Below are 18,643 nucleotides of genomic sequence, written 5' to 3' on the forward strand. Positions count from 1 at the left end.
AGAAGAAGCATTAGACGCCTTGGAACATTTTGTTATATTAAAGATGCGATATAAATGCAAGTTGTTGTTGTTGCATTAGGACAGGCTAATGAGCATTTAGAACACCACAATGGGAAAAGTAATTTGAGGGTAGCACCATTGTGATAAACAATAGTCACATAAATGCTGTATTGTAATAAATCACTGTTGGAATTTGATCACTCTTCTATTGATGCATTTTTATTGTAGGTGAATGGGGAAAACAAATGTGTACTGAAAGTTTATGAATCAGAGAAGTGTGCTGCTTTGACTGCGCAGATTCTCTTTGTGTTAATTGTGAGATGGTTTGGGAGCAGTTTCACCTGAACTTCACCCAGTGAGAGAGCAGAAAATTTTAATGCACGTGTCTGTGAGACTCATTTGCCTGCAATTTTCCCTGCTCTGCCTTCTTCAAATATAACCATCTGAAAAGCAAACAGGAAATTCAGCAATCATGCTATTCAGATACAACCTGTTGCGAAAGTTTAGCACCCATTTTTCCTATGCATAGCACCCACCTTTAAGGTACGATTCAGTCACTATTCCCAGGAAAATTGTCTCTGGAGTTTCTTTGGGAGAGAAGTTGGGGAGAAAATTGGAATAAAAATTGAAGAGATTTGGTGACCTGATTTCTGGGTTTTGCCAAAATTTACCAACACGCTACACCATGGAGTGGATTTGTGCATTGATTTGCTACCAAGTGAGTCCCCAAAATTACATGGGCCCTCAGAGAGTTGCTAAGTTAAAGATAAGTGCTTAAAGAGAATAAACTGATGGGAAGCCCTTTGCCCTTTGCTTCCAACATGGTACAAAATGCACATAGAAAATATCTGGCAACGGTGTTTCAAAAGAGCTGAAACAAATGGCCTAAAGCAAATAAATCTGAGTAGTGTTTTAACTAATTGAGTATTAAACAATGTCTCATATTTGTTTTTTGATGAAATCACCATTTGCCTTTTCTAGCAGTAATATATGCCAATAAAGAATGCAGCCAATTAAAATTTGACTTACTGCTATTGCTTTATCAAGTTAACTGCTTTGATGTAAAATTCAACTTCATTGCCAAACATACCATCTGTATTGAAAGTGCAGGATTATTTAGGAAATAGCTTCCTGGGTTAGTGACATGGCATGTTAATGGTGTCAGTCAAATATAAATGGAACATTATTATACACTAGCAAATATCTAAGCCCATATACAGCTCATGAGATCCTTAAAGACCACTGGGCTTTGATCACCATGCTAACATCTATGAATGCAGTCCAAAAAGGGAAAGCATATATCATGAATTAACTAACTCATAACTATTTCCCAACTAATTTGGATAGATTAATAAATAAATGAGCTCCAGTGATGAAATGCCTACATCAACAATTTGAAATCAGGCATTTTCTATGAAAATTTTGTTGTTGAAATCTTGCTCAAATCATAACCATTTATGAAGCCGGTCAACTTTAATTAAATCAAAAACTGCTGATCTCTAGTAATTTGATAAGTTTTAAAATTCATGACCTTCTATCATTCTAGGTTGTTAATGGCCTTAAACTGCTATTAGATGGTATGAGTTTTTATTGTATTTTATTTAGGTATTGGATTTTAGCAATTCAACACCAAGGTTTTCCCTTAAATGCAATAATGCAAATGCCCATGATAACCTAGCCTTTCTATGAATCAATAGTTATGATAATTATGGTACTGGAAAATTGTATTAGTTTTCTTTCCATTCCCCTACAGACATGACTGACTTCAACTGACTAAACTAAATGCAACACTGTAAAATATTGTAAGCAATGGATTCAATTCATTTATCAGCTTCAAATAATTGGATTTATCCTTTGGTGCCATCTCTTATTTTCCAAACTTTGATGGAATCTGCTTAGCTATTTAATGTTTTCCTCCGTTGGGTATAATCAATAACAGCATCTTGAACTCATCTGGTGGCTTTATCATAGAAAGATGTCCCAAGGTGCTCTTTAGAAACACAATCAGACTAAAGTGGCTGTTGTGCCAAAGGAGGAGATATTAGGAGGGGTGATGAATCAACACGATACAATTTTAAGCTTTGTTTTGATGATTGCTGTAGTTACTCCCAGACTAAAATCCTTTTAATTCTCCTAATTTTAAACTTAACTCAATTTCTTCACAGTGGGTAAGATATTTGGCTATTTCCCAGTCTCAGATACAAACAGCCCATTATTGCTCAGAGAACTATAATTAGTGAATTATTGGGCTTATCCTTTTTCACTTGAACCTGTTCAATTATGCACAGTGCTTTGCCTGGGAAAGGCAACTAACCAAATGTAACATTTATCTGTCAAACTCAAAACAACAGATCTATGACTGGTCATGTGTCTGTATGCACCAAAGTCATTTAATAAGTATATACTGGAGGCCATAGTACAGACTATTTCAATAAGAAATGTATCATTGTAACACTGAGTATTCAAGACATATGTTAGTGTAATGATGAAATGAATTCCAGGTCAACAGAACAATCTTCAATGCAAAGGTGGTAACCTAGCAGAGGAAATCACAGATTCTTTAAAGAACACGTCTGACTTTTGTCCCATTGAGTTCAATGGGTTGAACTTGGGTAGGTTCTATAATGGTAATTTGCCCCACTGTCTTGCCCCTTTTCAAGTTCATTTCCAAATTACTCCCATAGCCTTAATGCTGTGGGAACAGGTAAATGGACAGATCCATTTTTATCAAGTAGCAAATGAACAAAAGAAACTCTTGGAAAAATAAAGCGCAGCAAGAAAGTATCGGAGTAAAGTGAGGCATGACCTTTCTGAAATGCCACCTGACTCTATAATGACAGAACTATAAAGCTTGGGAGGTTGGCATGCTTTAACACTCAGCTAATGCAGTATTATGCATTAGAATTCAAAAGGTCAAAGGCATAAACTAAATTGACAGGAAAAAATTCTAAAAATGCTAGCAAATAATTTCTGTATCTGATGGGCTAATCTAGTTTCTATCATAACTAGCATCCTGCATGAAATGATCTGAATTGTACCCACTCTGCTGCCAGCTTAAATCAGATGTATACTAGAGATTGACACATGCTCCAAGGTAAACTACTGCCAGAGGTGAGGACTGGGTTACTGCAGGCTGATTTTAAAGCTTTTCTTGTCACACTAAAATCAGGATAAACAGGTAATTTTCCACATTTCTGCCCCTGAGGTAGAGCATGAACAGCAGAACATTGGGCATGGTCCTGCTGAAATGTACTATTTACAAGCATAGCTGTGCAAAAAGCTGTGGAAAATATATTAGGCGACTCACAAGCTAGCTATTTATTACTAAATTCATTACAGAAGGCTGTGCTAGGAAGATCTCTGGATGGCCTAGTGGATGCACTACTACCTAGTGCAGCACTGAGCCATGCAGATCTCGAGGTTCTAGACTCTACAGGCTTAGCTGATCTCAACAAGGTGGGAGCAGTAACAACATAACTGGCTAAAGTGTCCCTGTACCAAGGTCAGGAAGAAATCAGAAGGGTTCCCATTTCCAATCAATAGTCTATGCTGTAAAACGTGTGCATGCAGATATTGGGTGATAATAGAATGATGTTGTGAATTCCTCCATGGCCAAGTAGTCAGTTGGAATGCACTATTAAGACTCCATTAAACCATTAAAGAAATAAGCTTTTGGGTGGAATACTGGAGTAATGACAGCAACAATAGAGCTGTGCTCCAACATGGGTCAGCCCTTCAGGAGAAGTGGGAAAATAACTGGGATTAAAAATCATCCGCAGCTTCACCATATTACAATATGCTATGCAGCAAGGAACACAAAAAATGGAAAATGTCACGCCATTCAGAAGTGATAAGAAACAATCAGAGGCCAAGAGACACCACAGGTTGCATCACAGATTCAGTTTACAAATAAAGAGCCTCCTTTACAGCAAACTAGTTCTGAAAATTGAACACTAGATGGCAGTCATGAATTACAGGACACAACAATCTGTCAGAGCTGTTAATAGAAGAAAAATCTGCAGCTCATCCTGTACTCTGCCCGATTTAATTGGAAAAGAAAATAGTGAAGAGTTTACAAAAGTTGTTAATTCACTGCTGACCATTTCGCCAAGATGGGTTTCAATCCCCACCACCCCCCTCACCTCCCCACCCCCCCGACCTCATCCGTCAACCTGTGTCATATGAATGGAGCAGAAAGGAATTGTAAGCCACGTCCTCTTGTGGAAGATTTATTTTCTATTGTGATTCATCCGATGTTATTTTATGATCTTAAGAGTTATTTGTAGATGATCAGTAATTAAATCGACACATTCTAAATCAGAATCGTAAATATATTGTTACGACCGAGGCGGGAGCAATGCGCTGTCAATTCAGTCCCATCACTCCACAGGTTGCAGCATATTATTAAAGCTTTCCCATCCAACCAGAAAACAGCAAAATTAAACACTCTAGTAACCCCCAGAATAAAACAGACCAAACCAGGTATCTTTAGACAACAACAAATTAACTATTTATTAAAACTAAATAATAAACATTATTAAGATAAACTTATGTCTAAAGAGCTTATAACTGCTTATTTTAACCTAACTCCCCCATTCATACACATACACTTAAAAATCAATGGTTAACTGGTTTCTTTTTGAAAAATGTTTTTAAAATTAGCCGTTTCTTCAGAATAAATAAATAACTGGGTTGTTAGTCTTTGTGGTTATGTTCCTGATGGGTGAGGTATCCTCGTGTAAAAATAATCAAAGTCCCCAAGCTGGTTGTAATAAAACAGTCCTTCAATAGCTAAGCATTCAAAGCACTTCAGCTGCAGCAGGCATCAAACAGTTCTTTCAACAAGGAGTATAGCAACGGGTCTAAAAATCGACAGTACCTCAGTCGAAACTTTATTGTGAATTCCAGAAAACACAATCAGTCAAGAGAGCTTCAATCTTGAAGCAAAGACTTCTTTGATTGGAAGTAAAGAAAAGGAATTTTGCTACCTCCAACAATACAAATGTTATCTTCAAAAGGGATCTTTTCTCCTTAGGCAATTAACATAGCCTGTGGCTCATTGTAGAATTTCTGCTGAGAGGAATAGACAGCTCTTTCCTCCAGTAAGCACGCTTCGCTAGTGTTCCTCAAAAACTGGTTTTTACAGTCAAATTGAAACATTATACCATGTGACCTCCTCACTCTCCTGCTGTTGCCTAGATAACAACTGCAGCAGTGGCACACTGTTTTAAGAAATCTAAAACTTCTCTCTCTGTCTTAAAGGTACATTGTTTTTAACAGTGGAGGAAAAAACTACAGTTCTGTGACAATATATCACAAAATCATGGAACTTTACAACAGAGCAGTCAATTCAGTCTATCGTGCCAGGATCTGCTCTCTGAAACAGTTGCCCATTTCATCCCATTTCCCTGGCCTTTCCTCCAACTTCTTAACTTTTCTTTTACAAATATGCTTCCACTTCCCTTTTAAAAGCCATTTTTCATTCTTGTGCTGATGATCCTAGATTTATGTCCTTTAGTTACTGACTCACTGACCAATGGAATCCCTATTTACCTTATCAAAACCTCTCTTACATTTGAGCATCTCTTTCAGACTTCCTCTTAACCTTCTTTGTTCTAAAGAGCCACAGTTTCTCTAATCTCTCCTCATAGCCAAAGCCTCTCATCCCTGGCAATCATTTAGTGAACTTCTTCTTACCATCTCCACAGTCTTGATGTTTTTCCGAGAGTAGGGCACCCAAAATTGGACACAATAATCTAACTATAGACTAAGCTATGATTTTTATAGGTTTAGAATTTCCTCTTTGTTTTTGTACTCTATAACCTGAATTTTAAAACTTGAAGTGGTTCTTCAGCACAGAGTTCCAATTTCCATGTCTGTACAGCAACTCCCTCCATTTCTCCCTCCTCCTCTTTCTCATCCTCACCCTGTGGATCTACAATCCCACGGGCCTGCTCCTCATCTTTCTACATGCTCACTTCTCTTTGGACGACAAAACTGTGTAGCAAGCAGCAGGTACTAATGAGTTTGGAGACTTTGTATGGACTGTAAAGCAGCACCCTGACTGAAGGGTTCAGACAACCGAATTAACAACAACAATAACTTGCATTTATATAGCACCTTTAAACATAGTAAAATATCCCAAGGTGCTTCACAGGAGCATTACCAAACAAAATTTGACCTCAAAACCACAAAAGGAGATACTGGGGCAGGTGACCAAAAAATTGGTCAAAGAGGCAGGTTTTAAGGTGTGTCTCAAAGGAGGATAGAGAAATGGAGAGGCAGAGAAGTTTATGGAGGGAATTCTAGATTTGGAGCGTCTCCTGACAATGCAGCCAAGCGCCAACATCATCACCGCGGTCCGAACTACACACATGCATGGAATGCATTCACCCTTGCGCACACACAAAATGCTCCCGAAGTTTGCCTGTTTGCCAGTACTAATGCACACATGCGCGCGAATACGTCATCAGACAAAGGGACGTCAGCCTCCAACGCAAGTTTTGGAAAGCGGCCTTAATCGCCGCTGCTCTACCCAGCTTCCTCCCATAATCGGCACAATTGCCATTTCTCTTGCCCGCTCCCTCCCGCCGTTCTCCCCCATGCCTGTCTGCTTACTGTTTCATTTCACTGCTCCCAACTGGTTGCCGCTGCATCCTACTGCTTGCTTCTCCCCTAACCATTAGCACTCCTGCCCCTCCCTTCTCCCCTCACCTCTAGCACCCCGCTTGCTCCCCCTCCCCATTTCTCCAGGTGGCAAGGTCGAGAACGAGTGGCGGGAGGAAATGGCGACCAGTTGGGCACTGGAGAGAACGGCGGGATGGAGCGGTGAGCAGTGTGGGCACAGGAGGGAACAGGAAACTGAATGCGGTGATTGAGGCTGCAATCACAAGAGGGAGCGGGGAACAGAAGCTGCGATCGCGAGAGGGTACTGTTGTGGGACGGTGGAGTGGTGATCACGGTCATTGAGGGGTGAGGGGGTTTGGGTTTAGTTCTTTTTTTGTGTTAAATTGAACAGTGCATCTTTATTACTGGCAACTGCCTGAGGCATCACAGACAGTTACGTTTCTGTCGATGAGGCTGCATTTGCGCATGTGCCAGTACTGTGCCACTTAGTGGTTGCGTTGTCAGCAAATGCAGCCTTCCAGATTTAGGGCCCAGACATTTGAAGGCACGGTTGTCAACGGTGGCATGATTAATATCAGGGATGTGCAAGAGGCTAGAATTGGAAGGGTGGTAGGGCTGGAGGAGGTACAGTGATACAGCAAGGCCATGGACGGATTTGAAAACAAGGATAAAAATTTTAAAATTGAGACGTTGCTAGACCGGGACCCAATGTAGGTCAACAAGCACAGGGATGATGGGTGATTGGGACTTGGTACTAGTTAATATAAGCTTTAGATGAGTTCAAGTTAATGGAGGGCGGAAGATGGGAGGCTTGCCAGAAGAACATTGAAATAGTCAAGTCTAGAGGCAACAAAGGCATGGATGAAGGTTTTAGCAGCAGATAAAACGAGGCAGCTACAGAGAGGGGTGATGCTGCTGAGGTTGAAGTAGGCAGCCTTGGTGATGGGGCAGATCTGTGGTCAGAAACTCATCTCAGGGTCAAAACGCATGCCAAGGTTGCAAACCATCTGGTTCAGCCTCAGGCAATGATCAAGGAGAAGAATGGAGACGGTGTCCAGTGAACTGATTTAGCTGATCCAGTACTGGGTGTCAGACAAGCAGCATGAGAAATCAGAAACAGTGGAGCAGTCAAATGAGATCATGGAGTGCATGATGAAAACAACTTTTTATACAAGAGTATATTAATTATCTCTACAATAACCTTACCTCTTTGAGTGAATTAATCTTAGTGATTATTACCAGGGTTATTTGAGTAAAATCCAGAAAATCAATGGGAATTTCTTATACAGTCGATTCTCATACAAGTGATCGGCACTTCTAATCAGTAAGCAGTGACAATGATTTATAATACGTTATAACCAGTTGAAAATGTGCCACAAATGAAAGCTTTAATTAACTCAAAGATAACAAAGAAGTGTTGAAGGATTAAGTTTTGCTAAAAAGTACATCCTCTAAACATACAATACTTGCCGAGTCAGTAAGAGTATCTGCAGCATCACCATACCAATGTTAATGTTAAATGCTAAGTGAGAATTAAATGCCATGCAGTGCACTGGTAAGAGTTCTCCTTCACTTGCAGGACTGGATGTTTAAGCATTTTCTGAAAGTAACCGACATCCACTACACTTTATATCAGCAAAATTCACAAATTGTCAAGAACAGCTTGTTGTGCATACTCTGCTGCAGCAACAGCATTTACAAACCAGTTCTTATATCTCAAGCCTTAGTTCTTATTTCAACTTAAAATTTTAGTTGCTGGTCTGGTTAATTCATTATCACACCATTGCCAAGCACGGTATTGTACACACTTCAACATCTTGTTATTGAAGGTATTTTCCCAGGTAATAATGCTTTAACCAAAAAAACTTAATTCCAAAGAAAGAAAGTGTTTCCATAGTCTCAAAAGTTTGCAAATGGCAAGTAAACCAATCATGAAAGATCAGGGTGGGAGACAGAAATGCAGCCTTGAAGAGGAAGATCAGTCCAGGAGGTCGAAGCTTGAAAGACAAGTATAGCCCATAGGGTTGGAGACAGTGACAAGTGCAGCTCATAGAATCAGAATGAGCACAGTCTAGGGGACCTGGCAGAGCGATAGCAAAGCACAGCGCAAGGAACAAGGGAGAGAACGGATCAAGCACAGCACAGGAGACAAGGGAGGGAAAGGATAAAGCACAGCACAGGGGACAAGGGAGAGAAAGGATAAAGCACCGCTGGGTAGATCAAGCACACAGGAGAAGGACGGCATGGATAACTGAGGAAAAACAAGCAGCCTACTGCTTAGAGAGGGACGAGCTCAGTCTAGAGGATCAGGGATACAATGAGAAAAACAATCTGAAGGTAACTAGGGGCAAAAAAGGCACAGCCCACAGCACATGGATGAAAAATGGAGAGAGAACTTCCTAGAAGAATGGACGATGGAGAGAAAAGCACATATCAAAAGATTAGAGAGAGAGAGAGAAAACTAACAAACTCTGGAGATTGATGGTGCAATGAGAAGCCCACAATTAATTTGGGGAAGCACACAGAAAGATCAGTGATGAAGGAAAATATGCAACGTTATTATTTGCAAGATGATGAACGTGATTTTCAGTCTGCTAAAGCAAATAGTAACTCAGCCCAGGACATTTCTGAGTAGGATTTTTCATTCTTGCAATCACTCAGAGCACTATTAGCATTTCATGAAACTGTACCTTAGTTCCACTGTTTATTAAAATAATAAACACAGTGTGAAATTTTACCCCAGTCATCTAAAGGTACCGAATAGCTTCTTCTTCTAACTATCATGCAGATTAACAAAAGAATCACAGTTTCACAGCAATTAACTGAATAAACAACTATGAAACAATGCATTAAAAGGGCAAGTCTTTGCCTCTTCAGTGCACAGTATTCTCTAATAAAATGATTGATAAGTTTGAATACATCCGTATCCACATTAAATATTAATTTTGATGAATTATGCATGCATGGCACCAGTGTTGCTTTCTTCTCTTTTACGGATGATGGGGATGCATTGAACTAAATTTGCTTTTCATTTGCAGAGTAGTGTTCTGGTGTCAAGTGCATCATTGCATGATCCTCTTAAAGTGAGGCACATTAAAATTTACCTTTGCACGCAGACTATACCATATAGCTCCCACATTTGTCATGTCCGCAGTCTAAACTGTAAATGTTTGATGTGCCAAGCTCCATAAATTGCTCGTCTTTGGAGCTGCAGAAATAGATTGTCCCGCAACTGCTTATGTGGGAATGTCTGGATGCCTGCTATCAGCCTGTTAGACCACCACATCAACAGGGAGCCAATCCCACATACCATCACTCACAAGTGACTGCATACATATCATTTTTACCCCACCACTGATGTCATTATTTTTCTATTTTAAAGCAGTTCCTCTCCAGCGGCTGGCACTTCAATTGCATATTTTATATTCCATTTGCTAGTTTGGCAAACTGCCTCTATTCCAAAAAATATGTTCCCCGTATTTACTACATGTAGAATAGGCCAAAATGAGGTCAAAACAACTCCAAAGAGCATTTCCGGGTGACATTACAAATAACACAATTAAGACGCTCAGCTAGGGAGGGCTGAAAAGGAATCAGTTATGTTTTGTGTTCTTTGCTGGTTGCTGTGCTTTCTATCTATCTCTATTATAGTGAGCTGAGGGTATATTGGCTGAGAAATTGGTTTTGCACTAGATTCCAGTAGGAAATTGGCAGTACACCCGGAACACATGCCCAAAGACTTTGCCACAAAGCTGGTTCCAAATTAGGCCTTGGCCTTAATTCTATAAAATTGGTGAGTTGTTGACACTTATTAGATGACCCAGTGGGGCCTTCGCAAATTTGACTAGCTAGGAGGCTGAGCTGGCACATGAGTAGGTACTGGGGAGCCAAATGGGAGGAGGACGATCCTGGGCCCATTTTGAAGACAGGAAGGAGACTCCAGCTACTCCTGGCTCCACATTTAAGGCAAGTAAAAAAAAATTCTTAACCTTCCATCAGGGACCTCCAGCAGTCCCTTTAAATGCTACTGATTAGTTTGCAGTAGACTGGAAAAACTGACTAGTATATTCAGCAGCCTGATGTCTGTTTCATATGGGCACCCTGGACACTCAGAAGTCAACAGCTTTGAATTTGGCAGCAGGCGCAGTTCCGGGGAGATTGGGTTGTGAAAATCAGACATGGAATATCACTAGGAAGAAGTAACGTGGGAGGAATTTGTAGGGATGATGAACACCACTGCCTCACCTCATTTAAAAGTATCAGTAAACGCCATGTTTGATGTTTGATAAATATTGCTAATAAATAAGTAACAGTAGGGATACAAAGCTATGTGTGCACAATGTTTTGGACAATGAACTGAAGAGTGTACAGTAAATCTGTACATCCAAGGAATGGGCTACAGTATGAACACAATGCTTCTGTCTTCAGTGTCTGTAGTATGAAAACAGAACTGTGAGTGAAGGTGGTAAAAGAGTTAGTTTTTCAATTCTCCTAAGTGTAACATTTGTTCTAATTATCATAATGTTGCACTCTAACTGGTATCTTAAAAAACAATCTGTGAATATATCAAAATATTCAGGTCATAAATTCTAATGTGTAGATGCATTTTACACACATAACATTCAGCCAAAACTTATTGTTTCACATTTAATGTGCCTGGACAGATCAGTCTAAGTGGAGCACCAGATTCCCTATACACCACACATGAGTGCACTAAAAGATATCGAGTGCTTCAACTGCTAATGTGAGTCACGTGACATGGCGGGGGGGGGGGGGGGGGGGGGAGGGGGACAAGCCTTCCTTATATCAGGTAAAGTACAATGTGTGATAGATTTAATGAGTTGAAGGTTTATAGTTATTTTGACCTGTTTGATTTATGCCTAAAGGTGCATCAACGTGCCATAAACTTGTCTGTGGTTTACAAATATAGAATGGAAATTGTGGCAGCGATTTCATCCGTGCTGCAAAAGCAGCATTGCAGAAAATGCATGGCAATTCACAGATGCAGCCAAGGCACCTGCTTGTGATGTAGGGTCAGCAACTCGGATTGGACGTGTTCCTGGAGGTTTCATCATGACTTGCCACCTCCAACTGCCTCACCCAGCCAAACATCCTTTTCCCACCCCCAATATTTTTATAAATAATTGATTGAAGAATATGAATGAAATATCATTTCTTTTCATAATCCTATGATTTATCGCTGGTTGCTTGCAGCTGTGTCCGGGAGATTAATCTTTAATCACTGGGGACTTCAGGACAATCCTCTACTGTGATACGATTGTGATCTATGATTAACGAGAATTAAAGTGAATCTTTCAAGGGCTCTTCCCCTCTCCAAAACCCTCGACAATCCCTCCCATTTCATTTCAGGAAGCAAACAATGGAGAATGGGGAAAAAAAGTATTTTTGCTTTGTGATAACTAAAGGGGAACACAAGAACACATGAAATAGGAGCAGAAGTAGACCATATGGCCCATCGAGCCTGCTCTGCCACTCAGTACGATCATGGCTGATCTTGGGCTTAAATTCCACTTTCCTGCCCACTCCCCAAATCCCTTGATTCCCTGTGAAACCAAAAATCTATCCATCCCAGCCTTAAATGTATTCAATGATGGAGCATCCATAGCCCTCTGGGCTAGAGAATTCCAAAGATTCACAACCCTTTGAGTGTAGTAATTTCTCCTCATCTCACTCCTGAATGATTGGCCCCTTATCCTGAGACTGTGTTCCCATGTTCTAGATTCCCTGACCAGTGGGAACAATCAATTAAATCGCCTCTCATTCTTCTAAACTCCAGTGAATGTAGGCCCAATTTATTCAGCCTCTCATCCCAGGGATCAATTTAGTAAATCTTCACTGCACTGCCTACAGTGCAAGTATATCCTTTCTTAAATGTGGAGACCAAAACTGCACACAGTATTCCAGGTGCGGTCTCACCAAAGCCCTGTACAATTTTAGTAAGACTTATTTATTCCTGTACTTTAATCCCCTTGCAATAAAGGCCAACATATAATTTGCCTTCCTAATAGACTGCTGCACCTGCATGTTAACTTTGTGCATTTCTTGTACGAGTACCCCCAAGTCTCTCTGAACATCAACACTTACCAGTTTCACACCTTTTAAAAATATTCTGCTTTTCTATTTTTACGACCAAAGTGAACAACTTCACACTTCCCCACATTATACTCCATTTGCCATCTTGTTGCCCACTCACTTAACCTGTCAATATCTCTTTGCAGCCTCTCTACATCCTCCCCGCAGCTTACCTTTCCACCGAACTTTGTATCATCAGCATACTTAGATACATTACTCTTGGTCTCTTCATCCAAGTCATTAATATGGAGTGTAAATAGCTGAGGCCCCAGCACTGATCCTTGTGGCACCCCACTATTCACTACCTGCCAACATGAAAATGTCCCACTTATGCCCACTCTCTGCTTCCTGTCTGTTAACCAATCCACGCTAATATATTACCCCCAACGCCATGAGCCCTTATCTTGCCTAATAATCTTTTATGTGGCACCTTATCAAATACCTTTTGAAAATCCAGGTATACTACATAAACTGGTTCTCCTTTATCTATCCTACTAGTTACATCCTCAAAAACCTCTAATAAATTTGTCAAACAGGAACTCCCGTTAGTAAAACCATGCTGACCAGACTGATTCCTGGGATGGCGGAACTGATGTATGAGGAGAGATTGAGTTTTTAGGATTCGCTGGAGTTCAGAAAGAGTGAGGGGGGATCCCATAAAAACTATAAAATTCTAACAGGACTTGACAGGGTAGATGCAGGAAGGATGTTCCCGATGGTGGGGGAGTCCAGAACCAGGGGTCATAGTCCAAGGATACAGAGTAAACCTTTCAGGACTGAGATGAGGAGAAATTACTTCACACAGAGAGTGGTGAGCCTGTGGAATTCACTACCACAGAAAGCAGTTGAGGCCAAAACATTGTATATTTTCAAGAAGGAGTTAGATATAGCTCTTGGGTCTAAAGGGATCAAAGGGTATTAGGCGAAAGCGGGAACAGGTTACGGATAATCAGCCATGGTCATAATGAATGGCGCAGCAGGTTCGAAGGGCCGAATGGCCTACTCCTGCTCCTATTTTCTATGTTTCTATAATCATACTATGCTTTTCCAAGTGCAATGTTAAGACTTCTCTGATAATAGTTTCCAGAATCTTCCCAATGACTGATATTAGGCTAACTGGCCTGTTGTTCCCTGTTATCTCTCCACCTCCTTTCTTGAAAAGCCATTTGCCAACTTCCAATTTGACGGGACCATTCCTGAATCTAGGGAATTCTGGAATATCATAGCCAGCACATCCACTATCTCTGCAGCTATCTCTTTTTGAAACCTAGGATGTAGGCCATCTGGTCCTGGGGACTTGTCAGATTTCAGTCCTTCAAGTTTCTCTAATACTTTTTCTCGGCTGATATCAACATCCTTAATTTCCTCACTCTTTTTAGGCCCTAGGTTACTGCCTATTTCTGGTATGGCACTTGTGTCTTCTACCATGAAGACAGACACCAAATATTTGTTCAATGCCTCTGCCATTTCCTCATTCCCCATGATGATTTCTCCTGTCTCTGCCCCTAAGGGACCAACATCTATTTTAGCTACTCTCTTCCTTTTTATCTACTTAAAAAAGCTCTTATGATCTGTTTTTATATTGCTGGCTAGTTTACTCTCATTCTATTTTCTCCCTTTTTATCAACTTTTCGATGGCCCTTTTCTGATTTCTAAAACACTCCCAATTCTCGACCATACTAGTCCATGGGAGTATTTTTTGTTCAAGTACTCCCCCAGGACAGTTAGAAAAATAATAGAGATGCCGTAATGTTACTTGACATTTTTTGTAGCAAATTGACGGCACCGTCAATTTAATTGTCTCCTGGAGACTCATAGATCCGAGTCTCCCTTCATTCCAGGTCCACACCAGTGACACCCCCTATAATGTGGGTCCTACAGACAGGAAAGGGTGGTGCTGGGGGCTGGGTGTTCAACTTCAAACAAACTTGAGAGCTATTTTAGAGCTGATTGATCCCAGAAGATCAGCCGGCCAATCAGCACCCCTGCTAGTACGGTGATATCCTGGGGTTCAGCAGTTCTGGGTCAACTGTGAATCAATTGGTTCGGAATTTGATAGGTTACTATTGGAATTTGAAGCTTTTCTTTGTTGAAAGGTTAATTTTAGAATGTTTAGAGTTACATGCAATCTTACGTATGATAATGTCACAAATGACAGATACATGTGAAACTCATTTTCATAGCTAAATGTTCTGCAAGTTTACTTCTGTACCTGTAGCAACTCCATGCTAATGAAGTTTGCATCGAAGAATCTGCAAGTTGGAATACTCTTCAGTAAAGCTTTACAATGGCATTATCCTTGGATATTTGTTAAACAATGCTCCCCATATCCATGTTAAAAAAGATCTTTTTCTCCCCTCTTTTCTGAAGGCACAAATTCTCACTGGGATTCAGTTCTGTGGGCACTGGTTACCTCTCATCTAACTGACCATTTGTCATATGTAACTTTAGATACGGAGCGTCAACAGAATACTAAACCATAGAGAGCATGTCACCTTGAGCCCCTTCCTGTCCTCACCCAGTGTCTGCTTTCCAACAGAGCTCAGGACAATGACAAGAGGTTGCTTTTTAAATTATGTGTTCAGGCTATTGCTGCTATGGAGAGTATTTTGTGTTGACTCTTACCAAGACTCTCACTAAAGTGATCTGAATTCTGTTTCCTAACACATGAAACAATTTGGAACTGATAAAAAAAAAAGCTCTTCCATTATCAACAGAAAATGCACAGGTCCTGAAGTTACACCATGAGATACTAATATATCACTCTGAAATTCATATTGCTGCTGTTTTACTGGATACGTTATCTAGAATATAGCAGAGAGGAATTTCAGATGGATGCTCCAAATGTCATGCACTAGTGTTCCACAGAGTCATAAAGACTACGTTTTGAAAGCTGCACATTCAAAACTGTAGCAATAGTTAGATAAATAGATGGATCGATGGACAGATAGATAGACGGATAAATCAATAGACACTCAAGACAGTTATAGAGGTAGTGAGTGAGATCCATCTACTAGTGAAAGTACAGGATTTAGACCATTAGCCTAAAACTGCAATTGCTTTAGAAAAATATTTTTGTAGGAGATGGAGTTCCCACAGATATTGTAGTGTGCTCTCTGTCAACTGATTAGTCTAAACTAAACTAAACTAAAACTAAACTAAACATGATGAAAACACTTACAAACTAGTTGATATTTTCCATGCGTGAACTATGATTTTTGTTGTTTCTGGTGTACAACACCAACATGGGGAAACTGTGTAAATAACACTCATACACAAAGAATAAACGAGTGATGCCTTGGGATGTTTTATTACATTAAGGTGTTATATAAATGCAGTTGCTGTTGTTGTGATGGTGAAATTAAAAATCCAGCTCACAGAAAATCTGACAAGGCAGAGTTTGGAAATCATTCCGCTTTTGTTCAGAAAAAATAATTCTCTTTAATAACAGAAGCTAACGGCTGATTACATTTGTGTTCCAGTTATAAATTAAGACCTGTTTCCGATTCCCTCCAACGTCAGAAGAAAAATAAGCAATTGTATTTTAACCATTAAAAAGTAAATGCTAATGCTCTAATGACTGGACAAGCCAGTTTGCCACTATTTAATGGTGTGAATCATTTAACCTGACATCACAATGTGCACAACTCCAGAAATATGACCTCCTCTAGTGCATTTCTGGGCCAACTGCAAACACAGCAACCGTTTCGGATCTTGACCTTTATACACATCTCACCAAGTCACCTGATGAGATTAATTATTCAATGTTTTCTGATGCACTGCATTTGGAGTTTGGAGTAAAGCAGGGTTTGAATACAACTTTGAGTGCAGTCACTCCAAAGACAGGACTGTACCTTAGACAAACAATGACTGTCCCCCTGGTGACTCTGAGTTCCGTCAGCAGGTAATCTCTTGAATAATCAGTCAGTTATTGACATTAATAGTGAATATACATCAGCAGTATCAGTAATTCAGCTTTTACAATGTACAATGTTGAATTTATAAACATTTTGCACAAGAAATGTACAAGTGCTTGAAAGGGGTACAGTACCACCTTTTTTGAAATTATTTTATTGACAAACTCTTCTGCCAAGTATTTTGATTCATATTCCTGGATAACGTCAGTCTTAGCTCAGTCGTATCACACGTTCTGCTGAGTTAGAAGATACTGGATTTATTCCGCATTCCAGAGACTTGGGCAAATCTAGACTGACATTTCAGTGCAGTACTGAGGGAGTGCTGCACTGTCAGAAGTGTGGTCTTTGGGATGAAATGCTAAACTGAGGTGCTGACTGCCCTCGTAGATGGACAGAAAAGATTTCCTGGCATTATTCAAAGAGCTCGGTAGTTCTCCCCAGTGTCCTGGCCAACATTTATCCCTCATTCACCTTCATCACCAAAACTGATTATCTCAGTGCTATTTGTGAGACCTTATGCATACTTTGGTTCTGTCTTCACAAAGGAAGACACAAATATCATACCAGAAATGTTGGGGAACATAGGGTTTAGTGAGAGAGAAGAACTGAAGGAAATCAGTATTAGTAGAGAAATGGTGTTGGGGAAATTGACGGGATTGATTCCCAGTGCCTGATGGTCTGCATCCCAGAGTACTTGAGGAAGTGGACCTAGAAATTGTGGATGCATTGGTGGTCATCTTCCAAGATTCTATAGACTTTGGAACAGTTCCTACAGATTGGAGGATAGCTAATGTAACCCCACTATTTAAAAAGGGAGGTAGAGAGAAAGCAGGGAATTATAGACCAGTCAGCCTGACGTCGATAGTGAGGAAAATTCTCGAGTCCATTATCAAAGATTTTATAGCAGAGCACTTGGAGAACAGTGGTAGAATCGGACAGAGTCAGCATGGATTTACTAAAGGGAAATCATGCTTGACAAATCTACTAGAATTCTTCGAGCATGTAACTAGTAAAGTTGATGATGGGGAGCCAGTGGATGTGCTTTATTTGGACTTTCAGAAGGCTTTCGACAAAGTCCCACATAAGAGATTAGCATGTAAAATTAAAGCGCATGGGATTGGGGGTAGTGTCTTGCGATGGATAGAAAATTGGTTGGCAGACAGGAAACAAAGAGTAGGGATAAATGGGTCTTTTCCGAATGGCAGGCAGTGACTAGTGGGGTACCGCAGGGATTGGTGCTAGGACCCCAGCTATTCACAATATATATTAATGATTTAGATGAGGGAACTAAATGTAATATCTCCAAATTTGCAGATGACACAAAACTGGGTGGGAGGGTGAGTTGTGAGGAGGATGCAGAGAGGCTTCAGGGTGATTTGGACAAGTTGAGTGAGTGGGCTAATGCATGGCAGATGCAGTATAATGTGGATAAATGTGAGGTTATCCACTTTGGTAGCAAAAACAGGAAGGCAGATTATTATCTGATTGGCTATAAACTGAGAGAGGGGAATATGCAACAAGACCTGGTTGTTCTCGTACATCAGTCGCTGAAGGTAAGCATGCAGGTCCAACAGGTGGTAAAAAAGGCAACTGGTATGTTTGCCTTCATAGCGAGAGGATTCGAGTACAGGAGCAGGGATGTCTTGCTGCAATTATACAGGGCCTTGGTGAGGCCACACCTGGAATATTTGTGTGCAGTTTTGGCCTCCTTATCTGAAGAAGGATGTTCTTGCTATAGAGGGAGTGCAGCGAAGGTTTACCAGACTGATTCTTGGGATGGCGGGACTGCCGTATAAGGTAAGATTGAGTCAGTTAGGATTATCTTCGCTGGAGTTCAGAAGAGTGAGGGGGGAATCCCATAGAAACTTATAAAATTCTAACAGGACTTGACAGTGCAGATGCAGGAAGGATGTTCCCGATGGCGGGGAAGTCCAGAACCAGGAGTCATAGTCTAAGGATACGGGGTAAACCTTTCGGGACTGAGATGAGGAGAAATTACTTCACCC

General features: G+C 40.5%; 1 protein-coding gene and 1 long non-coding RNA gene across 7 annotated transcripts in view; one reads left to right on the forward strand and one right to left on the reverse strand.

Annotated features, from left to right (window-relative positions):
• Nucleotides 1-18,643, reverse strand: part of ablim1b (actin binding LIM protein 1b) — a 497,169-nt gene that overhangs the window by 191,512 nt on the left and 287,014 nt on the right. The window lies entirely within an intron of this gene.
• Nucleotides 16,500-18,643, forward strand: part of LOC137380699 (uncharacterized) — a 51,096-nt gene continuing 48,952 nt past the window's right edge. For both annotated transcript variants that reach the window (XR_010977065.1, XR_010977066.1), the window contains exon 1: nucleotides 16,500-16,624. This is a non-coding gene — a long non-coding RNA (uncharacterized lncRNA). The remainder of the gene's footprint in view (nucleotides 16,625-18,643) is intronic.

This window comes from Heterodontus francisci, chromosome 20 (assembly GCF_036365525.1).
Source record: "Heterodontus francisci isolate sHetFra1 chromosome 20, sHetFra1.hap1, whole genome shotgun sequence".
NCBI lineage: Eukaryota > Metazoa > Chordata > Chondrichthyes > Heterodontiformes > Heterodontidae > Heterodontus > Heterodontus francisci.